Source organism: Vidua chalybeata, chromosome 11 (assembly GCF_026979565.1).
Source record: "Vidua chalybeata isolate OUT-0048 chromosome 11, bVidCha1 merged haplotype, whole genome shotgun sequence".
Classification (NCBI taxonomy): Eukaryota; Metazoa; Chordata; class Aves; order Passeriformes; family Viduidae; genus Vidua; species Vidua chalybeata.
The window spans coordinates 18,614,806-18,636,957 of record NC_071540.1 but is presented as its reverse complement, the minus strand read 5'-3'; the positions used below and the strand labels follow the sequence as shown (position 1 = coordinate 18,636,957).

Genomic DNA, 22,152 nt, shown 5'->3' with positions numbered 1-22,152 from the left:
ATCTGTTTGTCCCTGGGACACTCTGCTGAAGGAAACCGTCCCCAGCCAGGCCTGAACCTCCCTCAGACAATGAATTCCTTCAAAAGGAAAAATAAAGACCTCAAGCAAGATGGGTTTGAGTTAGGCAAATCAAAAGATACTGCTATCTTTATTCTGAGGAGCAGTCCACAGAGATGGGATGGTGCTGTTTGGAAATTTCTGTTGAAAATGCATTTCTCTTCCCAGAACGACGCTGGGATGTGATGCAACTGTTCTGAGCAGTGAGTGCTTTCACAGCAGAAGCACAACCTTTCTTTGACAGGGTTGTGAAGGTGCTTCTTCAGGCTCTGGGTGGTTTTTGGTGGGAGCAGAAAAGCTGCTTTGAGCCAGAGAGGCACCTCTTGTTCCGGGTCACTCTTCTCCCAAACTGCCCGTGCCTTTGAGGGCTGAACTGCTCGGCCTTCCCTGGCTTCTCTTAAAACAAACCAATAATCACTTCCCTTTCAAAACTGCCAACTGCCATTCTCTGGGGTTTGGTGGACAACACAGAAAAGAAATGCAAGGGCATTTCCATGTTCATGCCTGTGGTCATCGTCCTGTCCATGGCTGCTGCCCAGAGGAGCTGGGAATGTGGAATCAAACCCAAACTGAGTTCAGGATGGAGCTCCAAGACTGCTGTGGGAAGCTTTGGGAGCAGGAGGTTGGATTTAGCAATGAGATTCCTTCAGCCTTGAGTCTTCTGCTCACATTTGGGGTTTTACAGTCATTTAATTGAATTGAAAACAGACACAAGCACAAACCCAGAGATGCACATGGGAGAGAGATTTTGTGATGGGTCATGCAAGGAATATTTCAATAATTACTCCAGAATTCCTCTCCTTCCTCTTTTAAATACATTAATATAAGAGTGAAATCATTACTGCTGTGGACAACTGTCCTATTCACTCTGTAGCTCTTTCATTTCACCTTTGCTGAAGAATTATACACCTACTCCACTCAAACTAATTTTTAAATTTTAAGAATGATGTTTGGCAAAGGCAAATAAGAAGTAAACAGTGGTAATTTCAGCGGTCTTGGCTGCTTTATATCATAATGTGCTTTTACAGCTACTTCTGGCCTCAGTTTCCCCAAATTAGCATTACCAGATCACCAGAGGCACTGCTCATGGAACAGGGGAAATAAAAATTTTATTCAATATTACGTTGCTCAGTAATGATGGTAATGAAGAATTCTGGTTTATATCATATAAATATGCCAGATTCTTGTCCAAATAATATTTTCCAATAGTTTTTGTTTCCATTTTCCTGATGATTATGAACATATGCAGCAAGATGAAATGGAGACATTAAGAAGAAAGTAAGTAGTAAGATCAAGGGTCATGAGTATTTGCTCTTGCACTGAACCTGAAAGGAAATCTTCCATAAAGAAGTTTTTCCTGAAAGGCCAGTGGGAAGCTAACAGGAGCATTAAGATGGAAGATAGGATACCTATAAAAAGTTATGTTTCAAAAGAAGGATGTGGGAAGAAAGGAAAGTAGGGAAGGAAATGGCGTTTTAAACCATATTAAAGTAAGAAGCTGGTTTCCTAATCCTGAAAGCCTTAATTAGCCCCTTTTTAAAAGTGAAGCAAAATAGATTAATCCCCAAACATTGCATTAAATTCACCACAGTTCCTGCCCTTCTATTTGTGTGGGTAGGAGCTTCACAAAAGGGCTCAGCAATAATAATCATAAAACAAGGACAGCAGCCCAAGAGGCAGCGAGCAGCCCATCAGTAATAAAGTGGAGTGTGGAGCTCAGAGCAACACTCCAAAAACAAATTAGTTAGTGTGCACAGCCCAGCGCCGAAGGACAACCCAACAATAACAAACCAGTGTGTGCAACCCAAAGCACTCTGGAGCAACCCAACAATAACAAACCAGCCTGGATGCCTGATGGGAGAGGAGAAATTCCGCAAGGAAGCAGATTTCGGGCTGAATTTTCCAAGGGGTTATTATTATTAACAACAGAGAGTTAAACTATTAATGTTTAAATTAAGAATAATACCAGAAGGTTTTACCAGAATAATACTCAACCTTGCTGCCATTGGCTTTAATGAGTCTAGGAATGGGCCCAAAGTACCCTTAAGGGATTTAGCCAGTGAGGAGAACAAATTTTACCTGGAACTAATGAGCCCACCATGGCAAATGGAAATTCTGTTCATCTCTGCTGGATAATGTGAACTGGCCTTTATGGGGAGATGGAAACTGTTTAAGTCCTGGCACCAGGACTGTGCTTGTGGTAACCTGCTCCCAGATGCTGCTGAGCTGGACCAGGCTTAGATCACCTAAAGAGAGGATGGCTTTCCACCTCGCTGTTTTCCTGCTGTGATGAAATTCCCAGACTTCTCTTCAGATGGGATAAAAGGAGGACAAGTCCTCTGTGGAGCCAACATAAATCATGCCTTAATGCATGTACCCCCAGCCAGCATTCCCTCACAAACACACCCCACTCTGTACGTTATGGTGTAAATATATTATGGTTCCTTTTCCAAGCCCAAATCCATCATCGAGGCTTCCCTGAGCAGAACCCTCTGTGTCAAAGCCTACTCCTGAGCAGAACCTGATTCCTGAGGTCCTGAGCATAGCCCCAAGGCTCAGACACAGCCAAGCTCTTCAAACTTCCCCACTTGAGCTCCTCTCTGACAGAGCTGACACCTCCCAAAAGCAAGTCTTGGACAGCAGACGTCCCTCAGAAGGGATCCCTGGGAGGACACGTGGTTAACTGGAGACCAGGTGATACCCAGCCTGGCATATACTTTAATAAGAGATGTCAACTTTTCCCTTTCTGTCCTGTTTTGGTGAGAAGAAGAAGTCCAGGTCCATCTCTTGGACCAGGACATGTCTATAAAATAGCCCCTGTTGTCAGTCTGGGATTGATGGGGAAGAGGTTGGATGGAGTCACTCGGAGATGCAGAATAACACCCAAAATCCCCTGACCGTCCACACAACACAGACATTCTCCTCTTTTTGTCACCTCTGACCAAGGGATTTGGGAGAACATCCCCATACAGAGAGCGTTCTGCTGATGAGGAAGACAAGGCCAGTTCTGGATTATGAAGGCGAGGCAAATATTAGAGAGATTTTGTGGCAGCTTTCTTTTTCCCTTGGAAAGACATAATCCCTGATGTTGTAATCTGTGGTTTGGCTCCCACGTACATTTTGCCCAGTGATTGCTGCAGAGTGAGCCTTGATTCAGACCAGTTTAGCTGGAACCAGAATACAGCTGAAGGTGTTTGGAAATTACTTTCTATCCTCAGCACTCCAGAGACCTGGCTGGGAATGTTGCAAATAGATCAAGGAAATTAAAAGGAACATTGGGGTCACTACTAGAGGTCAGGAGAGAAAAGGAAGAGTTGACTCTGATTAATCAGAGTCACGATGCTGTTGAGAAGAGAAAATATTTTGGGGTTTAGACTCCTGGCAAACAACAGCAAAATACCAACAACTGTCATTGGATGGATTTTTTTTCCTTCCAACCAAACCAGAGGAAATTCCTGAACTGACAATGAACAGGAACAATGAGTGAGTCAGTACCCCCAGTGCCAGAAATTCTCTGGATTTCCTAGCCAGACTGATGTCTTTGGAAGGTCAGAGTGATACAGAGATACATTTCTATAAAACTTGGGGGTTGAGTATAAGCCAAGTCAAGACACAGATAATAAAGGCAGAAATATTCCAGCTACCCATAAAACATCAGATCTTTGGAGAGAGAGAAGACACACTTTCTCCCTCACTCTTTCCCTATTTTTTTGCTCATTTATAACATTATGTTGCTTTTAGTTTTATATGAAAGGTACTCAGATGCTGTCTCTGATGACAACCTTGTAAAACCACCAAAGAAGAGCTGCGGGAGGATAATGCTAAGAAATCCTATCAGTATTTTAATCCTGTCTATTCTGATTCCAAGATTTTTTTTCCATTTTGTAGAATGGGGCCCTGGCAATTCCTGACACCAAAGAGCCAGAGGTAATGTAATACTGCTCTTTTTTTTTCCCAGGAGTGTTTATGCCTTGCCGTGGTACATCCTAGATCGATTCATGCTTATCTCTAATCTTCATCAACATAATTGTGGAAGAAGTCCCAGACTGTAGGGTTTTTCTCAAAACCAGACCAGGTACAATCACATATAAAAAGAAGTCTAATCAGCATAATTGGCATCAGGGTCCAAATTTCATCCATCTGGCGGTTCATGCTGAGTTTGGGTGGAGCAGTTTCTGTTCTGCACCCAAGGATGCCACAGGCCCAGGGTGACACACTGCCACCAGCTCAGGAAGTGCTCCATAAATGATGTAAGCCCAGGAAGTGAGGCAGAAACGAGCAGCCAGAGGAGAATGTGATTTTTAAATCCTAATGGGAGCCTGTTCTCTGTGCAGAACATTCCTGCCATACGTTACTCATCTGTTTACTTGCTATTAATTTGAATGCAAAACTGTGAACAATATCTCTGGGACTTTTATTCCCCTGGTAGCTGTAAAGTCCCAAAAATCCCAGTTCCCAGTCCCAGTGTCACACTGTTAATATTATTACTAGGCACTCACACGATGGATAGAAGCTCTGAAAATCTCCAGATGCACCAAGCAGATGCACAACGTGATATTATTACTGGCATCCTCCAATTCTCATTACTTGCAGCAAGTATCAATGGAGGAGTGACCTCCTTGCAATGTGAACACGACCAGAAACCACAGCCCCAGGCCCTTTTTTCAAACTGTAATTTCCTAATCTCACACTACTGAACCCAAACACGCAAATATGCAACAATGGATGGAAAGAGAAGAAGGCCTCGCTGTATGAGTGCTGGGTTAGGAAAGGAATGGCTGGAAAACCTAAATTGTAGCAGGAGAACGTTCCAGCTCAGGGATCTGATGACACTGGAGCTGAGCTCTGCTCCTGTGGTTTGCAGTACCACCAGATGATAACCTTGGGCTGGAACCCCACCCGTGGGTTGTTTTCCCCCGGCACAATCAGCACAGCCCCTGTTATGCTGAGATAAAGATGAAAAGTTTAACCTGGGAAAAACAAGTGGGGGTTTTATTGTTGTTATTTGTTTCTCTCTGAGCTTTCAAAGGCTGCAGCGGGAGCAGAAGGCATCCTCTGGAACACGCCGCCAGGAACTGTGAGTTGATACAGATGTATTGATTTAATCAGCCTGGATGACAGCATTTATTTATGCAAAGCATCTGTGACAAAAACGTGGCACTTTGAAGGTACCTGATGTGTGCCTGGTCCTGCCTGGCAGGTTAAAATGTGTGATAAGGGCACCCAGCCAGCTTGGAAGGGCTGATTTAAGGGTGTTATTTGCTTTATGTATCACCTATATTCATGTTATTCAGGATAACTCACAGGCCAGGAGGTTCTAAAAGCTTTTTTTTTTGTGGTAAATTTTAGAGAATTAATTCAAAACTGCCACCCAGCACACCAGACTGACATGGCCAAACAAACCAGAAAGCACAAATATTATAGGGGAAAAAGGAGGAAATATTAAAGCATGTGTTTTCTGCTCTCTTTTAGACAGAAATTAAAGAGATTTTAATCCATGGGAAGGCAAAATCTGTCTGCAAATTCGAGAGATTGCACGATGGAAGACAATGTGAGATTGTCATCTCTTCAGCAACAGCATGAGAAAATATTTGGAGTTCCTACGTACACCAGCAAAAGTTTACATGATAAATCAGTAGCTTGAGTGCTTCCAGAATCCTGGTACAGATGAATGTGTTGAAACTATTGTTTCTGTTGTCTTTTTAATGCTACTGGGAAGCTTTTTGTGGTAAAGCAACAGTTATTGCCAGCTACATTATTACAGTCTCAGTCTAACATCTGCAATTACTAGGGAGTAAACGGTTCGCATCCCATATGAAATATAAAAAAAAATGAGGAACAGATTTTGCTATTATTCTCCCTCTCTGCGAATTCTGTGACATTTTTTAGTGTTTAATCGTGCCTGGGCAGTTTAAAGGTCTGGGAGCAAAGGAAGCCAAAGGGTTCATTTACAATTACTGATGGCTAAACATAAAAAAAAAAAAAAAAAAAAAAAAAAAAATTAAAAAAAAGGAGGAAGAATTTGGTGGTTCAGAAAAATTTGAGATGATAATCAGGAATTTATGAGAAATCTCTCTAGAGATCACATTTTATTGGTTTCCTCTCCTGTATCCTGTTCATCCCCAAGGTGCTGCTTCTCCCTGTCCATGCAGCTCTCCCTCTCCAGCCCTCCCACCACTCCCTCTTAACAGCACCATCCACCCCCCCACTCTGCACATTTTCTTCCTCACACAGAGCTGGGAGGAGATCCCACCGTAAAGATCCATCCAGATTGCTCATTTCCTTGCTTCAAAGCTCTCCTTTAACATTTTCTTCTGCCACAGTGCCTACAAGGAACAATAAAATCCATAAAAACTTGCATTTCCTGGCATGAGGAAGTAATTTTGCCAATATTTATGAACTGTATTGACTTCGGTGTGGCTGCTCAGAGAGCAAAGGGCACCAACCATGCCAAAATTTAGTTTTTGCCCTATTTTAGGTGCTTTTAGGATGAATTCTGCTGCACAAGGTATCCAAGAAACTGGACCTTGCAATCCCTCATCCTTGCTGGGATGTTTTGGGCCCTTCAACGAGACACACGGAGCTGGCTCCCAGTTCTCCTGGCACAGCGTGTCCTTGAGGCAAGGCTTCATTTGTGGGGAAGCCCAAGCCAAGTAGGGTGGGTTCCAGCCTTTAAAAAATATATGAAAAAACCTGCTTTTATGGAGCTGCCAAGATGTGTTGCTTCTGCATTTCCATGGCAACCCCAGGCAGGCAGTGGCCAGCGAGCCCTCACGGCAATGCTGTGAGCCCCGATTCCATCCTGGGTATTTCCAGTGCCAAAAGCTGCTCCAGAGGTAGCCAGTGCAGGCCTTAACACACACAGGATGTCCAAAATGCTTTCAGGTCTTCAAAGCACTGTGCAAACAGGAGCTAATTAAACTTTAATTAATGTCCTGACAGGTAAAAGGTTTCTCATTTTGCTTTTAGCTGATGCTCATTCATGGCCAGTGGAAGTCATCTGAGACCCCATCCAAAACACTTTCAGGGTAAACAGACTCTGATTTGATGCATACATTTAGCTAAGAGCTGAGTGAACACTTTTTTTGTAAATGTATTTACTTATCCTTTTTTTTTTTTTAAATACTATTTCCTTTTTTTTTTTTTTTTTCTTCCCTGCACAAAGATAAATAAATAGCAAGCTGGAACAAAATGACAGAATATATGTAAAACAGAGGGGAAAGGTTAAATACCAAAGTGAAATTGGGCATTAAAACAAAAGTCCATTCTCGGGGTGTAAACGAAGTGTCCAACCCTTTCATCAAAAGTGTTTACAGCTTATTTTTGTAATGTGAGTCTAAGTGGATAATGTAGCACACAGCAAGGGGCTGTGCATAAATACGGCCCTGTTTGGGATTTTAAAAATCATAACAGCCTTTGAAATATGAAAATCCTGAGTCTTGATACAATCCATATTATTGAACTGATGCCAGGCACCTCCATGGATTTGGTTAGCTTGCAGCAATCCAGGGATTTGATAGAGAGCTGATTTAAGAGCACAGCCTTCGTAGGGTGGCGATGAAGTGACACAAACTGTGCAAAGATTCAAAAAGGTGAGGATTGCTTCCTCCTTCCCTGCTATAGCTTCGGTGGAAGTGCTCACTCTTCAAGTTCCTTGCAGAATCAGCTCATCTAAGACCAAATAAATTATTCCAGAATCAAAATGGGTCTGAGAAACTCAAGGTTTCTTCATCTTGCAAGATTAGCAAGAAAATGTCCAGGTGCCTGCAGGAGATCTGAGCTCTCATCTGCTCACCTGCTATTTTTCTTTGAATCCAACGTGTCAGTGTTAAAAGCTGCTTTCACTTTTTCATGGCCAAACCCAAATTTTGGCACAACAGCTTTGTCAAAGACCTCTCCTCACTCCACCCATGGGAACATCCAGGGTCGGATCCAGCTGAAGATGCCAGGTTGGATGGGGCTTGGAGCAACCTGGGATCGTGGAAGGTGTCCCTGCCCACTGCAGTGGGGTTGGCACAAAGTGATCTTTATGGTCCCTTGCAATCCAAACCATTCTGTGATGCTCTGTCCCTGCTTATTGCACTGGGTTTGGACTAGATGATCTTTCAGATCCCTTCCAAATCAAACTATTCCATAATTGTAGGACTCTAGGATTCTAGGATTCAATCTGCTGTGTGATTCCTGTTGGAGGAAAACCACCAGGGACACCTCAATTAGATGTCACACTGGGGCATAGGACTTGCTCTCAGCCTCCACTGATGGAAGTGGTTTTGAGAAAGGAACGTGGATCCCAGTGCCAGGGAGGAATTCCATATTTCACTGCCTCTGCCAGCTCTAAACATCTCCCAGTAGGAGATCTGGGCCTTATGATGGTGTGGACATTCCCCAGGTCATACGGACTCCACCTGTGGTTTGGGTATCCCACAAGGACAACACGGGAATTCTCGCCCACATTTGGGCACCTCGCTGGGAATTCTGGTCAAAAACCACTTCAAGAAAGCTGGACCTGGCCCAGCTTGTCCTGCATGGGCTGATGTTTGTGCTGGGAATGTAAATGATGCTCCTTCCCCCGTTCATCACACCTTGTGCTCTCCTGGCTGCAGCACGTCGAGGGGGTTGTTCTGGCAGGGTTAGCTGAGAAATATTTTGAAAACCTGGAAAGACAGAAGACTCAGCCCTAAGCCCTCAGAAACCCATGTTCTTTTGTGACTGAGCTTTCTGGATGCACTCACTGCATTTTTAGCAACGAGACCGTTGGCAGAGTTTTCTAAAATCGTTGGTTTCCTGCACCAGAAAACAAAGAGAGCCAAACCCTTTCCATTGAGTTCGATTGTTCTTGTTCCTTGCTTTGCTGCAGGAAGCATGAGAAGCCAATATCTTTAATAACTGGGATCCAAGCAGCTTTCTCACATCTCCTTGATGTTTTTTTCAGATCAATTTATATAAAACATTCTGCAAATTCTGGTCAAGTTTACCATTAGGAACAATTCCCGTTATTCATTCAACGTTTTCCTTTGTTTAATTTAATGGGATTTCTCTGAAATTTCTTCTTATGCCAATCAAAAAAAAAGCCTTTCCTTTCCTAGTGGTTTACAGCCCTCATATACATGCAGACAGTTATCATATCCTCCCTTAGTCGTAATTTGGACAACTTAGCCATATTTAGGTATTTTAATCTTTTCTCATAAGCCGTTCCCCTTTGGCTCTTCATTACTTTTATTACTTTTTTTTTTTTTTTTCCTTCTTTGTCCCAGAATTCTCTCTGGGGTGTTGATTCCTCGCTGTGGTTCCCTGAGTGGAGCAGCATTCAAGAATTAAGATGATCACCATGAGGATAGTTTGGAAAGCTGTTATCTCCGTGGTTGATTCAGCTCCATCTCTCCTTCTGGAGCCTCACAAAGGACAAGTTTTCCACTGCCATGTCCTAGAACCAGCAGAGACCAAATGCTCTCCTTCGTGGTGGTCACATCCCCTTTATGCACGGAGGCTTTTTCTGCTGGAGGTGACTTATCCTGAGTTCTTGAAGCTTTGCCAGGAATTCATCTCCCGTGTTTTTCCCGAGTGTTTTCCCCCATCTGTGAGTCCAAAGCACACTTTGTTTGCTGTGCCCTCCAACGTATCCATGAAAAAATTAGATAAAGTCAGGCTTAACGCGCTTTCCTCTCCAAGCAGCACCTCCTTCATCTCCTCAAATGTGACATATCAAACTTTATCCTGGGTTGTGGTATTCCAGCCAATGCAGAGACCACAGACAAGTACTCACATCCAGGCCAGACTGAGTCAAGCTTTCAGTTTGGATTTTATGGGACTATCAAACGCTTCACTAAAACACAGAGATATTTGCCCAGAAACCATTGTAGCTGTTTTAATCTTCCTGCTCAGGCAATTAGAGTTGGAGGAGCTGGTTGCAAGATTGTGAACATCTCTTATGGAGGTCTCTGCTAGTTTAGAGCCAAAAAGGAATGTTTTTAACTGAGCTTTCCTCTCCACTTAAAATGCCCTGAGCTCCAAGAGCTGTACCAGCACACTGGAGTTGCTTGATAGTCAGAGGAAATCTGGGCACTACTCCTCGACCTGTGATTTTCAGATGCAAAGTAAAGTGAGCCTGGTCACCAAATCAACCCCATCAGCGCCCTGCTGTGCACTAAATGCCTCCATTTGTCTCTTGGTAGCCCTGCACAGGTTGTTGGAGTCAAAACTGGCAGAGGGACTTGATGTCCACCCATGTAGACCTGCCCCTACAGCACCTGTGGGCTGCCCTGGGTCACCTCAACCCAGAGCAAAGGAAATAAGGACCGGGAAGGGAGAAGCTCAAGACCTGAGGCCGCTCTGTGTTGGCTTGTCATCACCTGACTTAATAGTTAACATTATTATTACATTTAAGAGAGAACATAAGGAATGCATTTGTCTGGAATTACTTATCACTTGGAAGTCTGGGCTCGCAAGGAGATATGAACAGCTTTAGCAGGTCAGGCTGGAAGCCCATGCCAAGTAACCTCCTATCTGCAACAGTAGTGAGAGCCCAGCAAAGAGTACAAATGTAGGTCAGTCCTACAGCAATACTTCCCCCCAAACACTTGCCCAGCTTACAGTGGTTTCTGGCTCAGGCACTTTCCGAACCCAGACATGGAGCCTTTCTTTTTAATACAAAACCCAGATGGATTTTAAAAACCTCTGATGAGTTTTTCTTTCGTGAATGCATCCAGTAAACTTTTAACGCTCCCAGGATCCCGCGGCAAGGAGTTCCACGGGATGACGAAGCACGGTGTGGAGGATTGCTCCTGCTCCGTTGGACCTGCCAGCCACCAGCTTAATTTTATGCTTCTGAGCTTTGTGTTAGAGGCAGAAACAGCAAACAGCTGCTTGCTGTTCTCTCCTTGTCATTCCTAATTCCTGAGAAGGCCATCAGATCCTCTCACTCATCTCTCTTCTGGCTGAAGAAACAGAATCCATTTAATTGTTCTCACACTGAGGACTAAATCTTTGATTACTCTTGGCACCATCCTCTGTGTCCCAGCTTGACTGGTTCCTTTAGGAGCTGGGAGATTTCAGGTATTCCAGGTGGAGATGCACCAAAGTTTATAAAATAACACCTTTTCTGTCTATCTATCTATCTATCTATCTATCTATCTATCTATCTATCTATCTTTTTATCTATCTATCTATCTATCTATCTATCTATCTATAATATTTTTATCCATCCATCCATCCATCCATCCATCCATCCATCCATCCATCCATCCATCCATCCATCCATCCATCTTCTTCATTTCTTAATAGTCTCTAACATTCACTTGGCTCCCTGAGAGCCACAAGCCCAAGCAATTTCCCAGGATAATCACGCTCAGAGCTCCATCTCTCCTCAACGATTACAGTTAGTTTAGAGTGTAAGAAGCAGGGTTACTTTAGAGCATTTCCAGCACCCTCCTCCCCCGTGTACATCACCTGACATTTATCTGTCCTGAATTTCACCTGGTGTTTTCTCACTCAGCCATGGACTTCCAGATGGATTTTTGGCATCTCATCACAGTCACCTTTCATCTCTAGCCCCTGAATAGTTTAGCATTATCAGCAGGGTGGACTCATCAGTCTGTCTCCATCCTCATATGAAGATTTCTTCTCCATTTTTCCTTAGTTTGACACTGGACCCTAATCCATCTGTCAAGTGGAGTGACCCATACAGAACTATGCCATTAGTGACTGCTGAAAAGCCTTGGAAAGCATCTTTCCCTGCTAGGATGAGTGATGTGGGAAGAGAAGTAGAAAGAAATTTCCTCTTATTCCTGGAAATAAATGACAATTGTTCTAAAAGTCTGCAGACGTCTGGCTATTACATCATCTGAGGCTCTGGAGCTTCCAGCTAACAGTCCCTTAACAAAGGAGATGCATTTCCTTCAAGGAATTCCACCATTTACACATCTGATATTAATTCTTATTGGGCAAAAACAAGAATAGGCACAAGTCATTTTTCCAGTTGATGTTTACTTTTTCCCAGGCCACAAAACATCCATTGACTGTGAAACTTCAATTTGCTGCATAACAAACGCCTGCTTTCGTAATAGGTTAATAAAAGCTGTTTCACAAATAACAGCACGAGAAGCTACAGATGTTGACCTAAGGGGGGAAAAAAATAAATGCAAGCAACATCCGGGTTTAATTTGATTATTTATTAAATATTTATCGCAGTATCTGAGAATGGAAGGAATTTCATTCTGCCCAGCTGGTCATTCTGAGCTGTTGAAGACAGCAAAAGGATGGCTGGCAAGAGGGAGATCTTGTGTCTCCTGGGAGTTCTAAATTGCACTTTGAGGCTACAATTTGGTTCTTTGTTCCTATTTCCTCATCCTTGAGGCAAGAAGGGTGTTTCTTTGCTCACTTACATGGGAGAAAAGTTTAATTTAGAAAGTGTGGAATGCACAGAGATCTGAATTTTCAGTAGCCCTGCCCAAGCTTGGTGATTATGAATGAAATGAGCCAGGAGAAAACCCTTGGTTCTGGGGGTGTGAGGGCTTGCAGCTCTTGGGATGATCCCTGGGATCCAGGCATTCCCTGAGAGCACTCCTCACATCCCCATGTTCACCCAGCAGATCTTCTGGAGGAGCAGAAAATGTGGCTGAGCACACAAGGGAATATTCGGGCTGGAAAAGGGAATTAGATGTTGAGTACTGTGTAAATATTGCCCCCTCTGAAGCGAGCAGGGCCGTGTTTGGGCAGGATCAGATACTCTTTGCTCACAGTTTGAGGCACATCATGAGTTATTTTGAGTTCCTGCCATTGGGAACACGATTTCACGGCAGCCTATTGCAAAGGGCCAGCTGAGGTAAAGGGCAGGGAAAGGCGCTGGGATGCAGGAGCCCTGTGGCCACAGCTTGTTGCACAGCTGGAAAATCCCTATTTTCTGCTATAACACAACCCAGCCATCAGCCATTTTCCTGGGCAACTGCAGGGTGGAAAGGGCAGGGACATCTGGATATGACCAGGGAAGTTCTCTCTGCCATGCACCATGCCTCCTTGCTCCTTTATGGAGCCTGAGAAGAGAGTTGGGCTTTATTCCTGCCTGGGAAGGCTTTATTCTTTCCCTTTCTCCACATCCAGTAAGGTAATAAAGTCAGGGCACGAGGAATTTGGTCACCGTTGTGCTCCATCCCTACCACACATGCCAGTGCCCTGTATTTAAATGCTGCGTTTTGGAAATAAACATTTTTTTTTTCCTATAGTTTATCCGAATCCTGGTATTTTTCCTAAGCAGCATCTGTTCCAGGGAGAAGTCAGTGGGTGTCAGTGTCATTCAGGATCAGACCAGGACAAGCAGGGCTCTCCTACGTCAGAGCTTTCCAGGGTTTTACCACATTTGGATGCAGCGTGGAGCAGAGATCTGGCACGGATTGTCCTTCCGCATCTTCTGTCGGTGTCGCTGAGACAGAAAACAGAAAGCATCAGCTTGCAATAAATTCCCAGATGTGCTAAGTACCACACAATGGAAATCCTTTCAGCAAACTGTCAGGAGGAAGAGACTTCACTGGGAGCAGGGAAGGGCAGCTGCCTCTCTGCTGAATTTGGCACACTGGCTTTTGCAGCTGCTCCCCAAACTATGACAAGCTCATTTATCTGCCCCGTCCCCATGCCTGTCCTGCCCCTGCTGCAGACAGAGCTGTGCTGAGGCAGACCTCAGGATAAGGAGCTTCATCCTCTCCAGGGGAATGAGCGAGGGTGCTGAGGGCAGTTTCTGAGAGTTTAAGGATTTGGGCAGATATTGTAACAAAAATCCTTCTGCTCATGTGAGGACAGTTTATTTAAGCCCCCCCCCCCCAAAAAAAAAAAAAACCAGATATTTGGCATTTTCTGAGTTGCCACCCTCCAGAAAGAGCAGCAACTGCCTGGGTCAGGATCAAGTGTATGGAAAAAGGGAAGAAAAGGGGCATAGCTGTGGCTGCAAGCCTGCTGGAAGCATTTCCATGCCATGCTGAACCCTTGGCTGCTCTGCCCTCAGCAGAGCGACAGATGTGTTTTTTATGGCCACAGATAACTTTCTTCTGAACATGAAACCCCAGAGATAAAAAGGCCTTTATTTACAAGTGTTGGAGCAGAGAGGTTGCCAACTGCATCCCTGGGGCAGCCAAAATTTCTGTCCAGGGGTGGGAGCAGATTGGGAAGTCAGTGGCATCGGAAATCATCCATCGCATTTTGCCCCTGGCACTTCTGGGCTCTTTTGCACTTCTTGCACTGGGCTCTGTGAGTTTCTCCTGCACAGAACGAACAGAAATTAAGTAGAATTAAACTTTTCACTCCTCCCAAGCAAGCTTGATTCATAAAATTTTTTTGGGGGGGGGGATCATATAACTTGGAAAGTTTTGGGCCATGGATCAGGGAAAGGAGTCTTGCAGGGGCAGCTCCCCTGGCCCAAGGGGATGAGACCCCTGTGTACCCCCATCTGTCCAGACTGGAAAATCCCAGAAGATTTCTGGCCTCTTAAATGGCATTATCTGCAAATAACTGCACCACTAAATCTGCGGGTTTTTTTGTTTGTTTGTTTGTTTGTTGTTGGGTTTTTGGTAGTTGGTGGTTTTTTTTTGGTTTTGTGGAGGTTTTTTTGTGTTTTTTTTTTTTTTTTTGGGGGGGGTTGTTTGTTTTTTGGGGTTTTTTGGGTTTTTTTTTTTTTTTTTTGTTTTTTTTGGGGGGTGGGGGTCATTTAAAGAAGAGTTACATTTTTAAAGCTTCCTGTCTGAAAGGTGACCTGAAGGAGGTTCCTTTTACAAGCCCACACTCCAATTATCCCTACAAACTCATCTACCTGGGAGCCTTCCTACTTCACTTCTTTCCACACAGAAATAAGGGAAAGGCTGAGGAGGGAGGCTGTGAATGCCTGTAAAGTCAGAATAGCAGCATCACTAAGAGCTCTTAAATCAGGAGGACTTGCAGCCCTGGCTCCCAGGAGGGAATGTTCCCGGGAATGCCACGTTCCCAGCAGGAACAGCCTCATTTGAATTATGGCAGGACATGGAGACCAGGTTGGGTTGGAAGGGTTGAGCAAACCTGGTGTGACAACATGGGCCTTGTTTCCAGACCCTGCTTAGACTGAGCTGACCCTTTCCAGACCCTGCTCCCAATGGAGGCTTTGTGGGAAGCAAGGAATAAAAGAGAGAAAAGGAGGCAAAAAGCATTTGAACCTTCACTGACTCCAGAATTCCTGTGACTCCTCAGACTTCTCCGTTTTCTAATAGAGCTGGTGAGATTTCAGGCTATTCTGATAATTATCAAACTGTGGAATGGGCTCTTTTGTAAATAATACCTTTGTCTATTTTTAAAAAAATAACAAAATCAGAGGTTCAAAATTTGCTGTTTTTCTACGCAAGCACAATGCCAAAGCACAGTGTTATTAACATGAGGGTGAGAAATCAGCTGACACGGGCTGTGTTAGCCACAAACCGCTGGTAAATCCAAAGTACATGGAGAAAAATATCATTATCAGACCAAACTGTACTCTCCAACTACAGGCTAAATTATTCCATGATTCCTGATTTTGCAAGATGATAAAATTCATGTTCTTATGACAGCTCAGCCTCCAGCTTGTAAGGAGTCCAGTGCTCAGCTCCAAATCCCTTTACAGCAGATAGAAATGACTCATTAACTCCAGCACGGCTTGGATCAGGCTTCTCTCTGGGAAAATCCTTAAAAAATGATGGGAGTTTGCAAATGGACAATCCTCAGAAATTATCTCCGTGCTTTATTTGTACACTTGTGTAAAAACTGAAAAGCAGGGAAGCTGATTTTTTTTTTTTCCCTGGAGATGGGAAAATAAGGAGAAAATTGTATCCTAATGGAATAATTAACCCTCCTTGTGGGATGAACATTTCAAATCAGAGGAACAATTTACTGTAGGCAATGATTTTAGGAGCACAAATCTCACAAGAGATAATAAGATTTAACTTTGAATTTAACAATATTCCTTTAAAAACTCCTCCTCTGATTATAAAGCTGCTCTCATGAGCACAATGCTTATGGACTAGGTATAAAAAGAGGAAGGATAATAAGCTCTATTCATTAAAAAAGCAGAAAATATTATATATTTCAGCAAATAATTAAATATATTTTCTTTGTGTTCAGCTTGAAGGTTATTTGACAGGAAATTATAAGTAAGATTATGTTTCCTAGGGTATGGAGTTTATTTTTGGTAAAACAAAATAAAAAAGTAAGATACATATATTTTACTGCAAGAACTATGCCATTAAACACCGCAATGTTTTACAAATTGCAGACAGCTAAAAGTAAGTTAATAATAAAATATAAATACAGCGCTAAAAGTTTCTCCTTTTCATGAATAAGTCTGATGTCATATATACAAATATCTAATCACTATTAATGATTTCTTGAAGTACCGTACTGCGATTTTAGAATGGAACTGATATCTACAACCTTGACGGGAGCATAATCCCTTTACTAGTGTTTGGATCACTATAAAATTCTGGTTTTAAATGCTATTTCATCCTGAGAAGAATATTTTATAATGTTACATTTCCATATATCTTGTGGGCTCCTTAATGCGTTCTGTGATTTATGACCCATTTTGTTTCTCAGATCAGGAGTTCTGCGCTTCAAAGAAATATTTTGCCAGTGTTGTTATTCCCTTCTAAAACTCCATTTCAGTGGTAATGTATTTTTAAAGAGTGAAGCCCAAGAACAGAAATAGCACGGATTTTTTTTTTTTTGAAATCTATACAGCCTTGTATAGTTTTCACGTACAGCCTAACATTCATCATCATCTCCCCGCTGCTTTAGAACCACTAAATGTTATTATTCCCTTCTTTTCCTGCTAGGTAGGAATATTAATGAGATATCATTTCCCTGCTTTTGTAAAAATCTCTCTCCTGTTGCTTGTTCAGCGGATAAAAACTCCAAAATCAGTGAGCAGCGAGACCACTGGTGAAACCCCATCCCCTGAACCCAGCTTTGTAAACTCTCAAACCACGCTTCACATTTCACCCCTGCTCCCTGCTTCGCTTTCCGCTGCCCCCAAATTCCAGAAACCAAAATCCCCCCAGTCCCGCCCGTTTTGCTGTCGAAGTATCCAACGCTTCACTGAGGCAGGTCAGAAAAATCACCACAAACAAACAATTGGGCAAACTGATTAAACCCCGGCGAAAAAAACCTTCTTAGACATCAGATTTCCTGAGCTTTTTCCCCTCTCTCGCTGCTCTACTTACTTGTAATTACGTCTGGGGCCATTCCTTCCTATTCCACTGGATAAACTGGAATATTCTGCTCGGCAGTTTTGTCTTGAGCTCTTTAAACACCAGAGACCTTAGAAGCAAACAAGCCCTTTTTTTTTTTTTTTTTTTTTTTTTTCCTGCCTGTTATGAAATTTTAATGATCTTCCAAGGCTCTCAAAATCAAACCAACTTTCTTCCCTCCCCCTGCCCCAACAACTTGGCTCCTTTGTACCTTTTGTTTCAGAACTGTGCCCAAACTAAATACACCAAACCAGGAGGGAACTCCAGCTTTAAAACAGGGGTTAAAGTGGCCCTTGTTTTCCTGCGCCTCTTCCCACTCCTGGAAAATGCGGGATTTTGCTTGGGGAGCGTTGGAAAAAGCAGGTTGGGGAGTGGAAAGTGGAGCAGGGATGCGGGCTCTGGGCAGAGAGTCCTCAAAAGGGGTTTCATGGAGGGGATGTGGGCCAAACAGCGTTGTGATGGATGTGTTTATCCTTAAAACTAAGGTCCCATTCAGCACCGGGATAGCCGGGACTGGGCGGGAGAAGTGCCGGGAGGGCACGGGGCTGTGTTAAGGAGCCTTGTTCAAGCGTTCCTTCGAGTGCCAGGGCAAGGGTTTCTCTTAAAGGTGATCTGCAGACCTTAAGGATCACCAGGAAGGACCCCAGAAGGGTTTTGTTTCGCTGGGAGAGAGGAAAACTTTCCTACAAAACCTTCCCAATCCCTGGGCACAGCCAGGCTCTAAGGGCTGCAGTGACAAAGGAGCTATGAGGTGACAAAAAATGCTGCAAAATGAGGAAAATGCCTGGCTAATCCCTGCTGCTGGAATGTATTTTATCACCTCAGTACTTGTCTGGAGATTTGGGAGCTCTAAGCCCTCCCAAAGGTATCTTTGCACCTCTTGTCAATCCCTTTCACCCCAAGAACTCCAAATCCACAGTATCTGACTCCTCTGTAACACCTCCTGTGCTGCTCAGGCACGGATGGAAATTACAGCCTTTCTGGACATTCCCTAATTGATGCCAAGTGCTTTTAGTCAGGCTGAAGAGAACTGGCTGGGAATCCCTAAAATGCTGCTTTGCACCCCTGAGATACCCCAAAACCCCATTCCAAGTGGAGTTAGCAGCTTGCAGCCCAAATTCCACCTCAAAATTTGGTGTGTGGAGAACATCAGGACAAAACATGGCCTGGCTGGAGGCTGGTAGAGCTTAAGCCCACTGCAACAGCCCATGGAGCCCTCTGTGCTTCCAAAAGCAGAACTTGGGGTGATTAATAGAGGTGTGGAATGTGTGGTAGGAATTTCACAACTTTGAAGGGAGTTTTGCTGTCTCAAGATGAGGAGATCTGACATAACTGCTCTTGGCTCCAGAGGAAGGAGATGGAAGTGGGGGATTGTCCTGCTGGATTGGTGGCTGTCCTGTCCCCATTTTATTGTCCTCACCAATCCATTGGGAAATGGATGCCTTGAAGAGACAGCTCTAAGAAAAGTCCAAAGAAAGAATTTGGGGTAAGAAGCAGAGGAAAAATTCAAGGTAGCAGTGAAGGTTATGGGGTGCAGGTTGGGGATTTGGGAGGTATCCCTGCTCCCAACAGCTCGGGGACAGCAAGTGCTGCATCCCCATAAAGGCTGCACTTCCCAACTGCCCCCAGCCCTCCTCATTTAGGATTGAACCCTCTGGAAGGGGCCGGTGCAGGGCTGAGCCCGGCCAAGGGCCGGCCTGGGAACGGGCTGCGGGTTGGGATTCGCACAGCCCAGTCCCTCACTCCCACGGCCCTGGGCAGCATTGTTCTCTAAAAGCAGACATGTTTCCTTCCAAGGAGCAGACATGGAAAGAAAAACACACACAAAAACAAATCATCTCGTCCTTCCTTCTCCGGATGGCGCGCAGCCCGCTCCCGCTTGTCACCAAGCCTTGAGGTGGACACGATCCCAGTCTGGCAGGGGTGATGGGGGAGATGAAGAAGTCGTCTCTCAAGTCCCTTTTCCCTGGAAAATCCCCTCCATCAGGCAGACCCAACCAAGCTTTGTCCCCAACTCCTCCTATGAGCATCTCCCTGCTGCCAGCCCATCCCAGCACCTCCCAAAGGCAGGCATGGGGTACCTGGGGGTTTTCCACGTGTCCAACTCTTTCTCCTCTGTTGGGAAGGATCTGAATTAACTCATGGCTCTGTCAGTCTTCCCTAATATTCACCCAGTGCACTTCCCCAGCTTTCTGTAAGCTTTGGAGCCGTCCTAAGGTCTTTCAGGGGTTTGGGGCTGCAGAGTTTTGGCTGGGAAGAAATCACTGCAGAAAGAAGAAACAGCCGAGGGTTATTTCATCCCTGCTCCTGGGCTGTATCCAGTCCTCATGGCCTGAAGGCACTGAGGCACTGGGTAAAGCTGTGCTGATACAAAAATCCTGGGTGTTGTGTAGGGGATAAACCCATCCCTTGCAGTGGGATCGCTGCCACTTTTCACCCTGCCTCTGTTATCTGTCCCTCATCGTGTATTTTTTTAAGCTTTCTCTACTCACAAAATATTCAGTAGAGATCATAACAGGCTCAAAACACAGTTGGGCATCTGTCCTGCTGCTGGGGCTTTTGGCTGCGTTTTGGTCATTAAACGGGCCTGGCTCTACACAACCTGACAAATACGAGGTGAACTTTACCCCCGGGTCTGCCACTTTCACACAACAAGGGCACATATTCCACAGCTGGGGAGCTGTTATTCGGCTCGGACTGTACCACAGGTCAGAATTTATGGCTTTGTTATTATTATGTTTGTGAGCTTTACAGCCACACGGGTCCCGCGGGAACCCGCAGCACTTTCGCTTGGCCGTGTCAGTCAGACAATCATAACCCACCAAAAAGGAAGCATTGAAAATGCTGGGAATATCCTGTCTAACACTGTCTCTCATCTCTCTGACCCTCAGGTAAGGGCCAGACTTTGTTTGCACCCAACAGCGGAGGAAGCTGATAAAGGGCATTAGAGGAACATGGAGGGGGAGTGAATGGCAATGAACGCTCAGCAGCGCTGCTGCCAGACACCTCTGCTGCCCTGTTTGTTCCCTCTAATGACACATGTCCCAAATTTCCTGATCATAACAGTCATCATGTTGCTCTTGGTGTTTTATTGCCCTCTGATGTCGAGCCAGGAGCTTCACAATGGGAGTTAACCTTGGTGTTAATGAGTTTAACCACTCCAGTTCATCTGCTGACTCCTCAGAGCGTTAATGGCTTTGGGGGGACACAGAGAGGGATTGTCACTCAGGGACAATGTGTAAACACACCACAGTCTGCCCAGATTTCCCTGTGAGCCACCACAGCCATGCTGACAACTCAAAAGCTTTGCTTTTTGGCTCGTGGATGCCCGTGGTTTGTCAGGGAGGGTAGCACTTGTGGGGGTAAAATATCCAGGATGGCAGATTTCCCTCATAAACGCCATGGAGAGATGATAATGAGCTTCTGTCAGGCTTCCTTGTGGGGACTGCAGTGAGCAAACTTCTCTGCTGCAACGTGGGTTGTAGGGTCAGTGACACGGGGACACGTCTCACTGAGCAGGACCAAGCCATCCAGTGAATTGAGCTGCCAGAAATGGTCCTGTTTGGGCATCTGAGCCCCCCTGCAGCAGCAAGGTCCTTCCCAAGAGCCTCAGACTCTTCAGAAAAGTCCAAATATTCCAAAGAACAGAAGTCCTCACCCTCAAGGAGCCCCAGCATCTCCTACCACCCCCAGCCAAGAGCTGACACTGAACTTACAAGATGTATATAATAATAGATATGTTAAGTCCCTGATATACAGTGCTGTGGTTTTCTGTAGCACAGGATGAACTCTCTAACCACCTTTTTTATTCCTCTCCTGGCTGAAGAAACGACTCCGTTTTGCACCTGTCCACGGAATACATCATCTTAATTCAGCATACCTCGGCTCCTGCTGGGCAAGGGCAACTGGATACCCTCAGGCAAAGGCCAAACCAGGAGTCCTTTAACCTAATAAGGCAGACAAGGCTACAAAGGCATCTACAATTCCCTTGGATTTTCCTCCAGGGAGGCAGGTGCTGTCTATCCTTGAGGAGCACAAACATCTGACATGGCCATGACTCCGTCGTGCCTTTTTTTCTCTGCTCTGTGTTCCTGCACTATGACAATTCCTGAGATCATAGAGTCGTGGATCCTGGAATGGTTTGGGTGGGAAGGCACCTTAAAAAGATCACCGTGTTCCTGCCATGGGCAGGGACACCTTCCACTGTCCCAGGGTGCTCCAAGCCCCAGTGTCCAACCTGGCCTTGGACATTCCAGGGATCCAGGGGCAGCCACAGCTGCTCTGGGCACCCTGTGCCAGGGCCTCACAGGGAAGAATTTCTTCCTGATATCTAATCAAGATCTACCCTCTTCACATTTTGAGACTGATATCAACAATCTTATCTGTACATGCCCTTGTCTAAAGTCCCTCTCCAGGTTTCAGTTGCCCAATTTTTGGCAGCAGTTGCCTGGGGTACCTACAATGGCTGGATTGGTGTAACCACCACCTGCAGATCCCTGTGTCACCCCCCTTGTGCTGAGGATGGCCCTAAAATCCACGTGCTGGCTGATCAGGGGGGCTGAATGCCCACCAAAAAATGATGGATAGGAGCAAGAAACTGGGACTGATCCTCCCGTCTCACGTCACCACCTGCAAATTCCCAGAGACAGATGGGAGCACCCGAGGAGGTAACAGTGCTGCTGCCAAAATGGAAAATTTGCCGAGGGCCCAGGGCAGTTTTGGTGGGAGAACAGAAGAGATTCAGTGTCCCCAGGAGCTGCAGGGTCTCCCACAGGGCAGTTTTGGTGGGAGAACAGAAGAGATTCAGTGTCCCCAGGAGCTGCAGGGTCTCCCACATGCGCCGGCAATTCGCACTCAGGCTTTTACG

General features: G+C 44.9%; 1 long non-coding RNA gene across 1 annotated transcript; it reads right to left on the bottom strand.

Annotated features, from left to right (window-relative positions):
- Nucleotides 1-14,130: 14,130 nt before the first annotated feature.
- On the bottom strand, nucleotides 14,131-21,300 carry LOC128793694 (uncharacterized). Its single transcript, XR_008432863.1, has 3 exons — nucleotides 21,166-21,300; nucleotides 19,367-19,549; nucleotides 14,131-14,300 (listed from the first exon to the last, which is right to left on the bottom strand). It is a non-coding gene; the product is annotated as an uncharacterized LOC128793694 (long non-coding RNA).
- Between the last annotated feature and the right edge of the window lie 852 nt (nucleotides 21,301-22,152).